Below are 18,811 nucleotides of genomic sequence, written 5' to 3'. Positions count from 1 at the left end.
GTTCTTCATTGATGTGTAACACACACTGAAAATATTGGGTGAATCTCTTCTGCATCACATGAAGGAGCAGGATATCTAAAATCCCTCCAGCAGAAAGTCTCAGTGTAATGACCGGATGTCTGTCTGTCCTCAGCGATACGCTCACTAACCTCTGTCCTGCTGCGACGCTTACACTGACCATCCTTTCCCTCACTTCCCTGCTGTGTGTGTGTGTGTGTGTGTGTGTGTGTGTGTGTGTGTGTGTGTGTGTGTGTGTGTGTGTGTGTGTGTGTGTGTGTGTGTGTGTGTGTGTGTGTGTGTGTGTGTGAGGTTTATTCTGTGATTTGAGGCAGAACTACAAGAAAACGTCATTGAATGGTTCTTTTGATACAAAAAAATTCAATAAATCAATCAAATGTCCTTCGCCAAGATGTGGGGCATTGCACAGTAGCTGCAAATTTCTGTAAAAAAAAAAAAAAAGTTATTGCTTTGGCAGAGACTGAAAATTGTAATAAGAATAATATAATAATCTTTGAAATATTCAACAACAAAAAAATTGGTCTTTGCCACACTAAAGTCTTCATTACAACCAAGCAGGAATGTTTTACAAATCTATTTCAAATTATTTTCTCATATTTTATATGGATATTAATATTTAATTTCACTGCAGCACCAATATTTTAAATGCTTGATGTGCTTCTTTTCATAAATCCAAACTAACAAGTAACCTTTATTAATCCACTTGTTGGCGATCACACGTTGACCTGATTGGTTACAAGTTTGTGACATCATAAACACCAGCGATTTCAAACCGTGTTTTTGAGACATGCTATAAGGAGAAAATACTCAGCAATGGTGTTGACTTATGAATTTGCACATGGTTTGTCTTAAAGCATATTTAAAAACACCACATAGACAAACAATATTAAACGCTTGATTCTGATTGGCTGTCAATGTTTTTATTGTTCATCAGCTAGAAAAAAAAAATCACTCTGAAAGTGATTCCGACTATCTTTGATTACTTGTGGGATCATTAGATTTTCTTTTTTTTTTTCTTTTTTTTTTTTTTACTTTGGGAGACTGGGAGTAAGCCTATTAGCCTGGTAATACCAAACTCTGCTACTTCGCTTTGCTTCGTAGACAGAGTCTGGAATGGCATAATAGAGAAGTGTTTTCTCTCTCGCGGGGGGGCGCTTGTCTGAAGTTTAAAATCATTGGTTACCCGTAAGCCAATCACATAATGTTTGGTTATGGCGTGTGTTATGCGCATGCTCAGCCGCATCTAACTTCCACTGTAAACACACATATGATGCGAAAACAAAAACCATCGAGCGAAACACCGGAGTGAACATGGCTGTGAACGACTTCTGCAGATTATGTGAAGTAAATCTATGCATCCACGGTACAATCAGCGTCTACGTCACGGCTCTCAGCCCGCCCTCTGTTCGTTGATTGGCCCGGCTGTTTTCAGGCCGGAGGAAAACGGAAAGCTATGACGCTGTCTCAGACTGAGTACAGAAGCGAAATGAAATTGAGCGGAAGTACGAAGTCTGACGTAGTCAGGCTATAAGCCTATAACTACAGCCTGCAAAATATTACTTAGGCCTATTGTACACTCTGAAAAATAAAGGTCAAAATTTTGTTGTTTTTTTGCAGTGATGCCATAAAAGAACCATTCAGTGAACAGTTCTTCTTTTTTTTTACATTTTAATAATCTAAAGAACCTTTTTTCTACTATAAATAAACTTTTCTGCAATGCAAATGTTGCATGGATGTTTAAAACTTCTCCATTGAACCAGATGCCAATGAAGAATCTCTATTTTAAGGGTGTACTCTGTTAAAATAGACATTCCCGTATTTTAGGTGTGTGTATTCAGGGGAGGACAAAGTCTGTTCAAGGGGACAAAGTAAAAGTTTTGTGTGTGTGTGTGTGTGTGTGTGTGTGTGTGTGTGTGTGTGTGTGTGTGTGTGTGTGTGTGTGTGTGTGTGTGTGTGTGTGTGTGTGTGTGTGTGTGTGTGTGTGTTTTGAAGTTAGTCTGAATCAAGCAAACTTTGGGGGGCAAAGACAAACATCATTACAAAGTTGGCTTTGATTAAGCTCTGTGTGTGTGTGTGTGTGTGTGTGTGTGTGTGTGTGTGTGTGTGTGTGTGTGTGTGTGTGTGTGTGTGTGTGTGTGTGTGTGTGTGTGTGTGTGTGTGTGTGTGTGTGTGTGTGTGTGTGTGTGTGTGTGTGTGTGTGTGTGTGTGTGTGTGTGTGTGTGTGTGTGTGTGTTGTGTTTACCCTACTGCAGGGTCAAACACACACATAGATTAATTTATTCAAAAGGCATATTATCAAAATCTCTGCTGAGTTAAAGGTGCCCTTGTAACCGGGTTTACAGGGACGTTCTGCCAGCAATAAATCACTCCAAAAACATCCATAATCTAAAAGACAATTATCAGCAAGATAAATCTGCCGCCGTTGAAAACTTTGGCTTATATTTCATCAGAGGAAATTGGCAGTTCCAACCACGGGGAAACAAACTTGTTTAGCGGTACATATCTGATTTCGTTCATTGGACATTGCTTATTTTCTCTCCCTCCCAATCTTTCACTTTCCACTCTTTTCTTATATTCACTTAATCATTGGTAATGACGCTCCTGGGCAATTTCCTTGAATTTCTCTCGCTCTCACACCTCACTTGAATACTAACATGTTCATTTAAATACTCATCACTTCCAGCTGAAACTTCTCTCTTCCTCTCTCATTTGTTTCACTGATTGACATTCAGATGCAGTATGACAAACTTTCTTTCTTTGATGAAGAGTATCTCTCAAAAGAAAACCCAACTAGGTGCAGAATAAACCATATTAGTGGATAATTTACTCACCACCATCATGTTGTGTAGAGACTTTCTTTCGTGGAGCTCAAAAGGAGTTATTCTGCAGACTGTCCAAGCTGCTCTTTTCCATCCAGTAAAAGTGAAAGCTGACTGACCACGGCTGTAGGGAAAAAAAATCAATGCAAGATTTTTAGTCTGTTCAAAAGTTTGGACACAGTGGTTTAATTTATGAACTTTTAATATTTTTGCTTAATTGCTTTAAATTAGAGCTGCACGATTTGGGATAAATTGAGAATCACGTTTTATTTATTTCAAACAGAGATCACGATTAAACTAAACGAACTAAACAAAATAACATGTAATTTACTAATTGATAATAATTGCTACAGTCTATTTAAAATGTTTAATTTGTCTGAATGAATTATTTAAAAAAAAAACTGTTTGAATGAATGATTCAGTGACTCACTCATAAATACTTCACTTGTTTCATTACTGGATGAATCAGCATTTTTGAACGAATCTCTTGAGTGAATGATTCAATGACAATCCATTTTTTCCATGCCTAAAATGTTCATTTCATGCCTATAGGCCTACATGACATCTGCCTTCTCTGTCTCAGCGGCAACACAAATGCATATTTGAACGTTCAGGTGTGATTTTGTCGAAGGTTTAATACACACGGGCGAATCATTGTCATTTAGGAATGAGATTGCGTGAGTGTTTGAATCGAGATCTTTTAACGATTAATCGTGCAGCTCTACTTGAAATACATTTCATAGTTGTGCATAACTATATTTCCTTACAAAATAATGTTGAAGAATATAATGTTGTATCATTTTGATCCACTTTACATCATAATTGAATCCTGGTTACTATATCTCCATTAGTAAAATGCAGTTTTAGTTCAGTGACAAGGTTCTTTATTGCCATTGATGGTTCCATGAAGAACCTTTAAAGGGGTTCTATTATGCTTCTTCACTTTTTAACTTTAGTTAGTGTGTAATGTTGCTGTTTGAGCATAAAATAGCTTAAATATCTCCAGCTTAAACAGCTAACACAGCAATTAACACCTGTTGTATAATTCATTCTCAGTACTTGAGAGAGAAGCAATAATTAGAGTTTTTTTCAAATACATTTACACATTTTATTAATAGAGCTGTACACACAGTACACAGTAAGTCTTCTGTTTCAGATGTATACCACAATATTATTATTGTTTATTCTATTTATTTATTTATGGGTTTTCCTTAGCCTCATTTAAATGTCTGTTCTCATGTCATATATGTATGTATGTACCAAGAGCTCCTGTAAAAAACACAAAAAAATTCCTTGTGTGTTTGCGCACACTTGGCGAATAAAGCTCATTCTGATTCTGATTCTGATAAAAAAGATCTGCAAGGTTACGAAGCTCAAAGTCCACTCCAAAGGGAGATATTTCATTTAACAGAATTCACTTTCCAAGAACTACAACGAACGACTCATTTGTACTACATACTCATTTAAATAATCCCTGCCCATGGAATACACAAACCAGGCGACGAGTCCTGGTTGAGCTGCTGCTGTCAAAGAGACGCTGTTTTTTCCACCCCTTTTCCCAAACTCATTTGTTTGACCTTCCTAAGGCTGATAAACTTAGAGTGGTTCAAATTAATTTTAAACACTGTTGCTGAACATTATAACACCAACGTTTATCTGTGTGCTGCACATTTTACGGAGAACAGCTTCCAGAAACTAAGAGAGTACAATGCAGGCTACGCACAAAAGCTTCTCCTGAAATTCAGCAGTTCCCACTTTGTCGGGACAGTCTGTTGTTTGTGGATCACAACTTGTAAGTATGTCTTATTTTTTGTAGTTGTGTTTTCTATAACATTTCCAATTATACGTTTTATGTTGTTGCTATGATTTTGGCTCTGGCCTGCTAGCCAACATTAGAGTTGATAATGTTTGTAAGCCCTGTCTAAATACCACACTTGCGGTCTTGGCCACTTGAGAGCACGTGCCCGCGCCAGGAAGTAAGTGTGCAAGACTGTCCCATGTCCTAAAAATGCCAACGCACAGTGTCCTGAACGCACACTAAACCCACACTATCTTGAAATCACGCCCACCTAGGTCGACGTGATCGAGTTAGCTCAGGCTGGGGAGGTAATGCTGTAACGTTATGCTACTGACAGTACCAAGTCTGCGACTGCACAGGGCCTCGCGCTAAAGTGACAGCTGATGATGTAAAGCCAATTAAAAGTTCCTATTTTTGCCCTTCGAAATATTATAATAGTTAAAAGACATGGCTACAAGTGAGACTGTGTATCGTGATTCTGTACTATTCTGCTAGTTGAAAATGTATTATGCAGTAATTAACTTAATATTACTCTGAGAGTGTGTGTGACAGTGATTTATGTGCATACATGTCAGTCACTCTTTTTTTATAGTCTATGGTCCGTCAGCGCGGCATCGCTCGTCAAGTTCGTAGAGAGCTTATTCAGTCCATTTTAAATTCTGATTTTGGCCGCCTCCCAAATGGGTTAAACCATAGATATATTGCCTATGAAGTTCAAGTAAATGCGCTAGAAAATCCGCGCTCATTCATGGATGTGCATTTATTGCATGGACGGAGAAAGCACCGACACCTGCAGGATTTCATCTGACGGTACATAAGCATATTATAATCTATCTGTTCCGTGAGAGCAGAACGAACGAGCCTTTATTGACGTTTTTAAATCTGAAAACTCCAAAAAGCAACGAAATTGTCAGACATCCATTAGTGCATGTTCACAGAGGAAAACAACTGAAATACAGCGCTGGTTGTTCTCTCGAACGATACTCGACGACAACGACGGAATCCTAAGCCGTGGGCGAAGTAATGGGTGTATTAAATTGTATGAAATAATCCCGAAAAAAAGCACAAAACACTGCAGAGATGGCAAGTTCAGCAGCTAACATTTGCTGAGGTGAAGTGACGGCTAGTAACAGCACACAAACGGCTAGCATTGACATCAGCGGCAATCCACCTGTCACTCAAGTGGCCACACCCTTAATTATGCAGAACTTTAAATATGAATCAACTAAACGGATGAGTTATAAAAAAATTCACCCCCCTCACAGTTGTTATGAAGGGCACAATTAGCTGTATAGACCAAAGCCACATAGAGAACCAGGCTGTAAACATGTTTTTTTCTGCTGTAAAGTTGGTAATTTTAACATGGGGGAGATACAGATTTGACTCACTTGTGCAGCCAGCCTCAAGCGGCACGTCAATGAATTGCAGTTTAACTCACTTCCGTGTTGGTTTCAAGAGAGAGACGGGGAGGTTGCCGCTTGGTTGACGATCACACGTTGACCTGATTGGTTACAAGGTAGTTTGTGACATCAGAAAAAAAACAGCGATTTCAAACTGCGTTTTTGAGACTGTCTTTGGTTCACTGCAGTTTTAAGGAGAAAATACTCAGCAATGGTGTTGACTTATGAATTTGCACATGGTTTAATTAAAGCATATTAAAAACACCACATAGACATATAAACAACAATAAAAACTTGATGTCCACCAGAGGGGGACTTTAATTAGAAGCACCACAATTTTAAAATTGTGTCTTCTAGTTACATAGGGACTACTGAACAGACATTTAGAAGTTTATTTTAAAATGCAAAATATTATAAATAAATAAAGCTCTGTAAACACTTGCACTTTTAGCATAGGCCTAAGTGTGTCCCATCGGGTAATCAAACACATATATAAGCTCCTTCAGTATTATCAGCAGCTATCACGTTTCTCAGGAGTTAATTAAATGTGAAATTCAGCTGGCAAACCACATTATCTCACAAGGAATCGTGCAATCGGGAATTTAGCAAGAGGAATTCGTTCCTCCCAAGGATTTCACCTCAGATTCGTGAACTTGAACACGAGATTCGCCGCATCGATCATAAGCTGCCTGATTTGGAAGTGACCTCAGTCTGCAGCTGCATTATTGACACAGGACTCGATATGATTCACTCTCCATTCATCTCTGAAAGTCTCCCCGAAGCTAAACTAAGTTCCTTTTTAATGCTCATTGCTAAAAGCTATCAGGGTATTGGCAACATGCTTGTTGCTAATGCTATCTGTGTTGCTTGGGCATATCTAGTATTATTGAGTATACTGTACTAAGCGACATGCTATGGTAATGAAAGCGTCAACACTAACAACATAGCTTGATGATCCCGTGAATGAGTGTGGAATCATGGGAGTCGTCATCCTCACCTCCACAACAATGGAATTCAGTACGACGGGAGCAGAAATCATGTTCATGAATGAAGAAGCACACTGTACTTCATTGCTTAGCTGCGCACTGCATATGACTCCTTCCCCAACCGGACTACACTAGTTTTAATACTATAGTCCCATGGTTATATAACATGCTTGTATCAGATTTTGTTGCCACTAGTCTGAGCTACTGCTGTAGGGTGTAGGCTTCCCCTGCAAACTACACTTGTTTTAGCAATAGTTCCGCGATTTATACAACATGCTTGTTGTATCAGATTTTGCTGCCGCTAGGGGTGTAAGCTTCCCCCAATAGATCCCATACACTGTTAAATTGGCTACAGCAAAATGCTTGTTGCAATGTGTCCTTGCTTGCTCCAGCTTGGGGTGATGCTTCCCCCATTAGATTGGATCTATAGTGGCACTAACCTATGCATATGCCACTAACATCAGGATGTATTAACCATTCTGTCAGCATCAGTCGTGTTGGGGATAGTGTGTAAAAGACATCCAGAATTTCTCTGTCAGTTTGTGTTTGGGGGATATTGGCATATGATTTTATTTTGGGGGGTTATTGCTGCTCTCCCTGCTCTTATCAATGCTAGGCTGCATAGATGCGCAGGGAGTTCTTGCCCAGAACAGAACCATAGCGCCAAAACTAACTGTATGCTAATTTTCAATCGTATTTGACGATAGTGGTCCTGACAGAAATCAAGCGTAGCGTCAGTTCTGGCAGGTCACGTTAGTCAAGCTCACATCAGCTGACTCTCAGCTGATCCACGTCTACCTATTGGAATACGACGCCTATCACCGTATACATATATAAGCTCCTTCAGTGTTATCAGCAGCTATCGTGTTTCCCAGGAGCTAATTACCCTCCTCCATCCCCAGTGCCGCCTCTCGTCAGTCAGGATTTAGCATACTAATTACCCCTGAATCAGACTAAAATTCTCTAATTATGTTGTACATTAAAATTAATTAATGATACCTGCAATACATTCATGTTGGTTCTGTTCTGTTTACCGTGTGTCCACCAAAGCGTTTTTTCACGCGGCTGGCGTATTTTTTCAATTGTTTTTAATGGGAGCGACGCGTTTTTAAAACGCCATGAGCGTAACGTTTTTTAGGTATTTTATTATCTAAAATCAATATTTTTATTCATAAATATGTCCTCAATGGTGTACAAATACCTCTGCCAATGATCTGACTTATCCTCGTAAACGAAGAATTTATTATCTTTATATACATGGGATGGGTAGGTCCACGGAGGCTTCCATGTAGTTCCGCCATCTTGAAAAACTATAATAGCAGAGAGGGACAAAAAGTACTAAGCCAACGCGTTTCCACAACGCGTTTTCGTTCAGAGCCAGCGTCACGTGACTGAAACCAGCAGAAGCAGAGGAGCAGAGCAGTGAGAGGCGCTTGTCACTGCACCGGCAAGTTTAAAAGGCTGCACTGTACGGTTATTTATAATGGAGGACCATACATATGCTGAGTCACAGGATAAGGAGTCCTCGTCGTCGAAAAAGTCCAAAATAGACCGTAAAAGGAAACGTGAACGGAGATTACAAAAAACAAGTGTTAATGTCGGGATAGCTTTTTCCAGGTGGAAAGAGCTAATGCAGCAGAAAGCTTTCAAAAGAGACGCTGAAGTTGCCTGCTTTCTTCTCGACAGGTAAGTCAATGTTACGGTCTTGAAATAACAAACCTGTTCACCAGAAGGAAAACTCGATGAAGTGCTATTAGAAGACATCCTGTCATAGCTTTTTGGTACATAGCGGCTACCGTAGATGCAACACGCATTTGAAAAAGCGAGGCGCTGGAGAGCACTATTTGTTTGAATGCAAAATACAATTTCACCACTAGATGGGAGAAATTCCTACACAATGTCCCTTTAATCTACCCAAGTCAAACTTTCTAGAAAAGCATATTTAGAATGGAAACGCCACTTTTAAGATTGACCGTATTTTCGTTTTAGGTCAAAATGCCTTTTGAATGAGAGTGCATGGGGCACGACTATGATAGCATCACATTTTTTTAAACACTAAGAAGGCTCGACACAAAATAAAACTGTGCTTGAAGTATCGTCAGGGGCTCTACACATGAACTTGAGCATTGACTACATTGTTTGTGTACACAAAGTTTACTAAAAAGAAAGGTTTTGTACAACTCCCTTTATCAGTTAGTGTTTCCGGTGGCTGGAATTTTGTCATTCAAAAGTAGTTGATCTCCGAATTTTGATGCTATCATAGAAGTGCCCCATGCACTCCCATTCAAAAGGCATTTTGACTTAAAACGAAAATACTGTCAATCTTAAAAGTGGCGTTTCCATTCTAATTATGCTTTTACACGAAAGTTTGACTCGGGTAGATTAACAAAAAGAGCCTAGGTTCAATTTTGGCGAGAGTTACCCTTTAATATAGAATCAACACAGAAACAAAATATGTGTGAAATGAGATACTAGTAACACTTTCACGGATATTCCGTATCATAACAAGCAAAGCGTCTCAACTGAAAAAAAATGCTGCGCTGCCAAAACGCTCTCAAGCGCCCATAGCTAGGCGTTTTCAGCTGTCTAAAAACGCTTTGGTGGACACACAGCCTAAGGGGGGTTATTGCTGCTCTCCCTGCTCTTATCAATGCTAGGCTGCATAGATGCACAGGGAGTTCTTGCCCAGAACAGAACCATACCACCAATGCTAACTGTATGCTAATTGTCAATCGTATTTGATGATAGTGGTCCTGACAGAAGTGGTTCTTCTATGGCCTCACTGTGAAAACATTTATTTTTAACCCTGTGATGCATGATGGTCACTACAGTGGACAGCTATTCAATTCTCACTTTCTTTTAAATGCTCTGGTTTCAATGGTGTAACTGCAGTCACTACAATGGAACTGCGCTCACACTACCAGCGACACAATCCCATTCATTTCAATAGAGAGGCGATTTCCAGTGACACGAGCGACAGTGACTGTTGGCGACAGGATGTAGACATGTCCAGCGATGCGACAATGTTAAGATATGTTTAACTTTATGCAAATGAAGAGTGACTTTGGGAGCGACAACCAATAGGAGTGAAGTCAGAGGAGCACACGTGATCTGTCAAGGCAAGATGGAGAAGTGCTGTCTGACTCCGAGCCTGAATGGGTTCTTGAAACCAGATAGACTGGAGTTTGCGCTTCATTATTTATCATGCAGGGTATTCACTGTAAAAAACAACAACAAAAAAAGTTATATTGTGACCCGCAGTGGGACCCCACCTCTGTTGGAAAGCAGAGAAGTGACCAGAGGACCTCCTGAGGTCAGGTTTGGCTATGGAATCACTGGCCCCAGCTCACCAAAGCAAAAAATGCGAATATACAGTGGGTACGGAAAGTATTCAGACCCCCTTAAATTTTTCACTCTTTGTTATATTGCAGCCATTTGCTAAAATCATTTAAGTTCATTTTTTTTCCTCATTATTGTACACACAGCACCCCATATTGACAGAAAAACACAGAATTGTTGACATTTTTGCACATTTATTAAAAAAGAAAAACTGAAATATCACATGGTCCTAAGTATTCAGACCCTTTGCTTTGACACTCATATATTTAACTCAGGTGCTGTCCATTTCTTCTGATCATCCTTGAGATGGTTATTCATGGATTTCATCAGGTCCCTTTCCACAGGTGTATTAATCAAGCACAATGCAGTCTGCATTCATAATCTAGGTGCTTGATTTTATACACCTGTGGAAAGGGACCTGATGAAACCCATGAATACACCTTCATTTGAGTCCAGCTGTGTTTGATTATACTGATTGGACTTGATTAGGAAAGCCACACACCTGTCTATATAAGACCTTGCAGATCACAGTGCATGTCAGAGCAAATGAGAATCATGAGGTCAAAGGAACTGCCTGAAGAGCTCAGAGACAGAATTGTGGCAAGGCACAGATCTGGCCAAGGTTATAAAAAAAGCTCCAGAGATGCAGTCGGGAGATGGGAGAAAGTTGTAGTAAGTCAACCATCGCTGCAGCCATCCACCAGTCGGGGCTTTATGGCAGAGTGGCCCAACGGAAGCCTCTCCTCAGTGCAAAACACATGAAAGCCCGCTTGGAGTTTGCTAAAAAACACCTGAAGGACTCCAAGATGGTGATAAATAAGATTCTCTGGTCTGATGAGACCAAGATAGAACTTTTTGGCCTTAATTCTAAGCGGTATGTGTGGAGAAAACCAGGCACTGCTCATCACCTGTCCAATACAGTCCCAACAGTGAAGCATGGTGGTGGTGGCAGCATCATGCTGTGGGGGTGTTTTTCAGCTGCAGGGACAGGACGACTGGTTGCAATCGAGGGAAAGATGAATGCGGCCAAGTACAGGGATATCCTGCACGAAAACCTTCTCCAGAGTGCTCTGGACCTCAGACTGGGCCGAAGGTTCACCTTCAAACAAGACAATGACCCTAAGCACACAGCTAAAATAACGAAGGAGTGGCTTCACAACAACTCCGTGACTGTTCTTGAATGGCCCAGCCAGAGCCCTGACTTAAACCCAATTGATCATCTCTGGAGAGACCTGAAAATGGCTGTCCACCAACGTTTACCATCCAGCCTGACAGAACTGGAGAGGATCTGCAAGGAGGAATGGCAGAGGATACCCAACTCCAGGTGTGAAAAACTTGTTGCATCTTTCCCAAAAAGACTCATGGCTGTATTAGATCAAAAGGGTGCTTCTACTAAATACTGAGCAAAGGGTCTGAATACTTAGGACCATGTGATATTTCAGTTTTTCTTTTTTAATAAATGTGCAAAAATGTCAACAATTCTGTGTTTTTCTGTCAATATGGGGTGCTGTGTGTACAATAATGAGGGGAAAAAAATGAACTTAAATGATTTTGGCAAATGGCTGCAATATAACAAAGAGTGAAAAATGTAAGGGGGTCTGAATACTTTCCGTACCGACTGTGTATGCCATGATGCTGCCTGATACGAAAGACCAGCTACATCTGCAGTTCTATAAAGTGTATAGGCTATACAGTTCCAGATTGTTTTGGGGTTTTTTTTGCCATAGGCCTAAACAGTATACAAATATTAATGTGTCATTTATCTGCATTTTTAATTTTCACATATAGTTCTAACGCTCAAACGCATGCAGAAGTTAATTGTGTTTTTTCATGCCTGGAGGACAATAAAAACACGGGGGGAAAAAAATAAATCCTGACTCAGGTTGTCATAATTCATGCATCAGAGGATTAAGAGGATTAAAAATGTATGCGTATTAGGTCAGATTTATGTGTGTGCTTCGTTAATAAATTCAGTGCAAATGTCAGTCATCCGGCGGGAAGTCTTGAGTTCGCAGGTGCTGCAAAAGTATAAAGCCACATACAGCCCTAAATAACCCAGTCAAAATGATCAGATAGAAATGAGGAGACAAGAGACAGTGTGTCTGGGACTGTGTAGGTGTTCTAGGCAGACGAGGAGAGACAGCAGGTAAAAATTATAATGACAGCGAAACACATCTGAATCATCTGCCAAGTCAATCTGAAAATAACACCCATTCTGTCTCCATCTCTGTAACTCCCACACTGAAAAAATACCGTCTTCTTCACAATGATGCGCACGCACATGCAAGTTCCCACTTTTACAATGAAACAGACAGAAGTCCAGACTTTGCCATTACATATTAAACTTCTGATAAAACAATAGATACATTAGGGGGGGGAACAACCTGTTGTTACTCTGCTAAGACAACAGTTTGAACTAAAAAATGACGAAGAGAAGTGAAGTTTGTTCTGAGTAAAGGAAGAGAAAAGCATTCAGAAATTCCCAAACATACAACAAAACATACCAAATCACCAAATCCTTTTCTGCCATTTTCGAAAACAGCCAGTCTGCCTTGATTCTCACACTAGTAAACAGCGCCACCATGTGTCCAAAGACTGCTACAACATCTACACAATAATTCCAAACAATAGCTGCTAAACCTTATTCATAACGATTGTGATCAATGATAAAACATTTTTAAAATCTGCATTCAGTCTCATTACATCTTCAGTTTACTCTCAGGAATTAACAATTTCAGAGAATTTATTGTGAATTTGACTCTTAGCTTTACAAACAAAGTGTCAATGAATATTGAATTGAATTACTAATTATTAATACACAACATAAGCAGTTATGAAAAGAAAAGGAAAATAATCAAATCAGAAAACAGGGAGAGTCAAGATGTTTTGACTTTTTTTATTTTATTCTTTACCCTAAACATACATTTACAAGCTTAACCGGAAAAAAACCTAATACAGAACAAAATGGAAATTGTCTGCTTTGTATTCAGGGTTGTTAACGTTAACTCAATTTATAAAACTAATATATATATATATATATATATATACACAGTAGGGAGAACAAGTATTTGATGCACTGCCGATTTTGCAGGTTTTCCCACTTACAAAGCATGTAGAGGTCTGTAATTTTTATCATAGGTACACTTCAACTGTGAGTGACGGAATCTAAAACAAAAATCCAGAAAATCACATTGTATGATTTTTAAGTAATTAATTATTATTTTATTGCGTGACATAAGCATTTGATACACCAGAAAAGCAGAACTTAATATTTGGTACAGAAACCTTTGTTTGCAATTACAGAGATCATACTTTTCCTGTAGATCTTGACCAGGTTTGCACACACTGCAGCAGGGATTTTGGCCCACTCCTCCATACAGACCTTCTCCAGATCCTTCAGGTTTCGGAGCTGTCGCTGGGCAATACGGACTTTCAGCTCCCTCCAAAGATTTTCTATTGGGTTCAGGTCTGGAGACTGGCTAGGCCACTCCAGGACCTTGATATGCTTCTTACGGAGCCACTCCTTATTTGCCCTGGCTGTGTGTTTCGGGTCGTTGTCATGCTGGAAGACCCAGCCACGACCCATCTTCAATGCTCTTACTGAGGGAAGGAGGTTGTTGGCCAAGATCTCGCGATACATGGCCCCATCCATCCTCCCATCAATACGGTGCAGTCGTCCTGTCCCCTTTGCAGGAAAGCATCCCCAAAGAATGATGTTTCCACCTCCATGCTTCACAGTTGGGATGGTGTTCTTGGGGTTGTACTCATCCTTCTTCTTCCTCCAAACACGGCGAGTGGAGTTCAGACCAAAAACCTCTATTTTTGTCTGATCAGACCACATGACCTTCTCCCATTCCTCTTCTGGATCATCCAGATGGTCATTGGCAAACTTTAGACAGGCCTGGACATGCGCTGGCTTGAGCAGGGGGACCTTGCGTGCGCTGCAGGATTTTAATCCATGATGGCGTAGTATGTTACTAATGGTTTTCTTTGAGACTTTGGTCCCAGCTCTCTTCAGGTCATTGATCAGGTCCTGCCGTGTAGTTCTGGGCTGATCCCTCACCTTCCTCGTGATCATTGATGCCCCACGAGGTGAGATCTTGCATGGTGCCCCAGACCGAGGGAGATTGACCGTCATCTTGAACTTCTTCCATTTTCTAATAATTGTGCCAACAGTTGTTGCCTTCTCACCAAGCTGCTTGCCTATTGTCCTGTAGCCCATCCCAGCCTTGTGCAGGTCTACAATTTTATCCCTGATGTCCTTACACAGCTCTCTGGTCTTGGCCATTGTGGAGAGGTTGGAGTCTGTTTGATTGAGTGTGTGGACAGGTGTCTTTTATACAGGTAACGAGTTCAAACAGGTGCAGTTAATACAGGTAATGAGTGGAGAACAGGGCTTCTTAAAGAAAAACTAACGGCGCTGATCCACTTGTCCGTGCGACACTTCTGTCGCGCCGCTCTCCACTATATTCCTATGGGTGACGTCAAGCGACTTTGACGCGCCCGCAAAGCATTCCGGGAAGGCGGCGCTTCATTTGGAAAAATGCTGCGCGTCAAAAAGCTGGCCGATGCCCATCTTTATGCAAATGAATTCCGTTAAACGCGACGCGACTATCCAATAGAAGTAGAGCATATGGAGACGGAGGGAAGTCTCTCGCAGGTCCTCTGTTCTAATACGCTACATTTCCTGCTCGGTCAAAACCACGCCCATAGTGGTAAACGCCCATCAATGTACCAATGTGGGGAGGCGTCGCGACCAGGGTGGGAATTATGTAATTTTAGGGGCAAGGCCATTTGGCCTCCACCTTTTCTTTTTTTTTAGGGGCACCAAGGCCATATGACAGGGCACAAAGGCCATTGAGTACAATTCGATGGTTTTCCCATTCAGATTGATACCATAACATCCTAATTTGGAATAAGACATGGATTATGACTTTTTTAATAAAAAATAAAAAAATTGAATGAGAGAGAGAGAGAGCGCCATTACATCCAGAAGGTATACACCCTCACACAACAATAGAAACAACATAAATGCCAATAAAAGCATTCAGAAACACCACAAATGCCAATAAAAGCATTCAGAAACAACACAAATGCCAATAAAAGCATTCAAAATATTCATTCAGTCCTCTATATCATGTGAGAATGTGAGTTATTAATTATGATTATCAAAGTTTACATTCAATATAGGCTATAAACAAATTTTGTGTAAACATGTTATAATTTGCCTATATATATACATACATACATATACATATATAACATAAATTGTAAGAATATGACTAATAGTAAAGACTAGTACTAATAAATAAACATTAGGCCTATGCTAAAGTTATTAAATAGCAGTCCCAAACTAGTTTTTGTTAATACAATGTTGGTATGAGCCACTACAGTCATTTAAAAATAACAACAAAAAAAAAAAAATAGTGGCATTTTGGGGTTAATATGGAAAGGACAGTTAACATGGTGAATACACAATATTAACAATAACTGTTAATGAAACATGGAAACGCCTCGGTTACGACTGTAACCTCGGTTCCCTGAAGAGGGAACGAGCGTTGCGTCGAAATGACGCTATGGGAACGCTTTGCGTGATGACGTCTTGAAGCACATGTAAAATCAGTCCAATGGTGTGGCGGAACGTCAGAGGCGGGTGACGTCACGTACCAGGAAGCTATAAAAGCCGGCCCGAAACAGAAAACGAAAGCTTCGTAAAGTCTGAAGTCACGCTGACAGGCATGAAGGAGATATGGCAAGGCGACGCAACGCTCGTTCCCTCTTCAGGGAACCGAGGTTACAGTCGTAACCGAGGCGTTCCCTTTCAAGGGAACTCGCGTTGCGTCGAAATGACGCTATGGGAACGTCTATACCAACGCCTCCATAGCTACAAATGTCTGTCCTGTGTGTAATCATGTGAGCAGCACTAAGAAGACAAAACATGAGACCCTGGAGTAGAGTCTAAATCCAGAGAGTAGAACCTGACGAAGGTGTGCGGTGAGGACCAGCCTGCCGCATCACAGACGTCCTGTAACGATACTCCTGATATAAGGGCCTTAGAGGCCGCCATACTCCTAGTAGAGAGCGACCGGACAGCCAAAGGAGAAGGCTGTCCAGCCGCCTCATAAGCCAGTGAGATAGTCTCAACCACCCACTTGCTCATCCTTTGCTTAGACACTGGACCTCCCTTGTTAGGGGAGCAAAAGTCACTTTTACGCCACAGGGCAGCTCGGTGGACATACGCGTCTAACGCCCGAACAGGGCAAGCAAATTATTCGCCTCCTGGTCCGATTTCGAAAGGGAGGAGGACCTCCAAGTGCCACGAGGGAAACGAGATACCAAAGGGTCTTTCCCCACAGACATTCCACCCAAAGGACTGTGGTAAGCACCTACGGCCGCCACATAAACCTTTAAAGTGGACGGGGTCAGACCTGCAGTGAACCGGTCCTGCAGGAACTCCAGAACTGTACCAATTGGGCAGTTGACTGGATCCAACCGACGGTCACTACACAAAGAGGTGAATACTCTTCAGTTCAGGGCATAAAGTTTCCTCGTGGAGGGAGCTTGGACTGTAGAATGGTCTCAACAACCTCAGTTGAGAGACCTGACTCTATGAGCTGGGCCCCCTCAGAGGCCAAGCCCACAGGTTCCACAGTTCTGGTCGGGGGTGAAAAATCGAGCCCCCTGCTTGGGACAGAAGGTCCCTCCTGACGGGTAGCTCCAGAGGATGCCCGTCGAGGAGGGACACAAGATCGGGAAACCATACTCTGCCCGGCCAGCGCGGGGCTATAAAAAGCAGGCAAACCCGGTCCCTGCGAACTCTTTCCAGAACTCCCGGGAGCAGAGCAACTGGGGGAAAGGCGTACAGACGTAGCCTCGGCCACGTCTGTACCATAGCATCCAGTCCCAGAGGAGCTGGATGCGTGAAGGAGAACCAAAGTGGACAGTGAGACGTCTCTCGAGACGCAAACAGATCCACTTATAATTTCCATATCAGCTCCACCACCTCGGGGGTGGAGCCACCATTCCCCGGGCCTCGGCCCCTGTCTCGACAGAGTGTCTGCTCCTATATTCTGGACCCCGGGGATGTAGGCTGCCTTGAGAGACAGCAACTTCCCCTGGGACCACAAGAGGATATGGCATGCCAGCGCAAACCCCCTTGATATAGGCGACTACCGACGTGTTGTCCGTATGTACTACACATGGTGTCCCCTGAGACCTGTGATAAAGCTCCTCAGAGCCCGGAAGACAGCTAACATCTCTAGGCTATAGAATGCCAGGAACGATGATGGTCTTCCCACAGACCTTGAGATGAGCGACCCTCAGGATCGCTCCCCAACCCGTGAGGGAAGCATCCGTCGTTAGCAGTTTGCGACGACAAGGAGCTCCCAGCACTGGGCCCTGGGACAGGAACCAAGGTTTCTTCCACATAACCAAGGCACGTAGGCATCACCGCGTGACCTTGATTGTGCGAAATGGGTTGCCCCTCGGGGAAAAACCCTCTGGTCCTGAGCCACCACTGCAGGGGCCTCATGTGCAGCAGTCCAAAAGGTATCCCGTTGGAAGCTGCTGCCATGAGACCCAACAGTCTCTGGAACTGTTTGACAGTGAGTAGCTGGCCTAGCTTTACACTTCTCACAGCTGCCAGGATGGAATCGAAGCGTGGCGATGACAGGCGCGCCTGCATCGACACTGAATCCCAAACCACGCCTAAAAAAGTGGTCCTCTAAAATGGAGAAAGCACACTCTTCTTGGCGTTCAGCCGTAACCCCAACTCTTTCATATGGGCGAGAACAACATCTCGATGTTGAACCGCCATCTAATGTGACTGAGCTAAAATCAACCAATCGTCGATGTAGTTCGTGATGCGAATACCCCGGAGGCGCAGAGGCGCCAGAGCTGCATCCATGCATTTGGTGAAAGTGCGGGGTGATAAAGCCAGGCCGAATGGAAGAACTCGATATTGGTATGCTTTGCCCCCGAAAGCAAACCTCAGGAACTTCCAATGACACGGACGGATGGAAATATGCGTCCTTGAGGTCTATCGTGACAAACCAGTCCTCGGACCTGATCTGTGGCACGATTTGTCTCAAGGTTAACATTTTGAACTTGAGCTGCATGGCTGACACGTACAGAACTCGAAGATCTAAAATGGGACGCAATCCCCCGTCCTTTTTTGGAACTATGAAGTACCGGCTGTAAAACCCGGTTTCCCTGTTGGAGGGGGGTACATATTCTATGGCCCCTTTCTCTAACAGAGTGTTTACTTCCTGTTCCATAACCAGAACCTGCTCGGGGCCCACCACTGTGGGCAGGACCCCCATAAACCGCGGTGGGCGTTAATAGAATTGTATCTAATACCCTTTTTCCACGGTCTGCAGGACCCAACGAGAAACATTTGACAGTAGCTTCCACGCTGTCAAAGATTCTACTAGAGGTACCAGTCTCTCGAGA

The 18,811-nt window shown here is 42.2% G+C and overlaps 1 long non-coding RNA gene across 2 annotated transcripts in view; it reads right to left on the bottom strand.

Moving 5' to 3' along the window:
* The window catches only part of LOC309478238, a 32,869-nt gene that overhangs the window by 6,407 nt on the left and 7,651 nt on the right, over window positions 1-18,811 (bottom strand). The window contains exons 1-2 of one of the 2 annotated variants that reach the window (XR_014198894.1): window positions 12,865-13,373; window positions 2,853-2,961 (exon numbers count right to left, since the gene is read on the bottom strand). This is a non-coding gene — a long non-coding RNA (uncharacterized lncRNA). Of the gene's footprint in view, window positions 1-2,852; window positions 2,962-12,864; window positions 13,374-18,811 lie in introns of those variants that run through there. The other variant, XR_014198893.1, reaches the window with a different exon arrangement.

The sequence above is a fragment of the Leuciscus leuciscus genome, assembly GCF_965113295.1.
Source record: "Leuciscus leuciscus genome assembly, chromosome: 16".
Taxonomy (NCBI): domain Eukaryota; kingdom Metazoa; phylum Chordata; class Actinopteri; order Cypriniformes; family Leuciscidae; genus Leuciscus; species Leuciscus leuciscus.
Note: the sequence above shows the minus strand (reverse complement) of the source record. Positions and strands in the feature narration are given on the sequence as shown.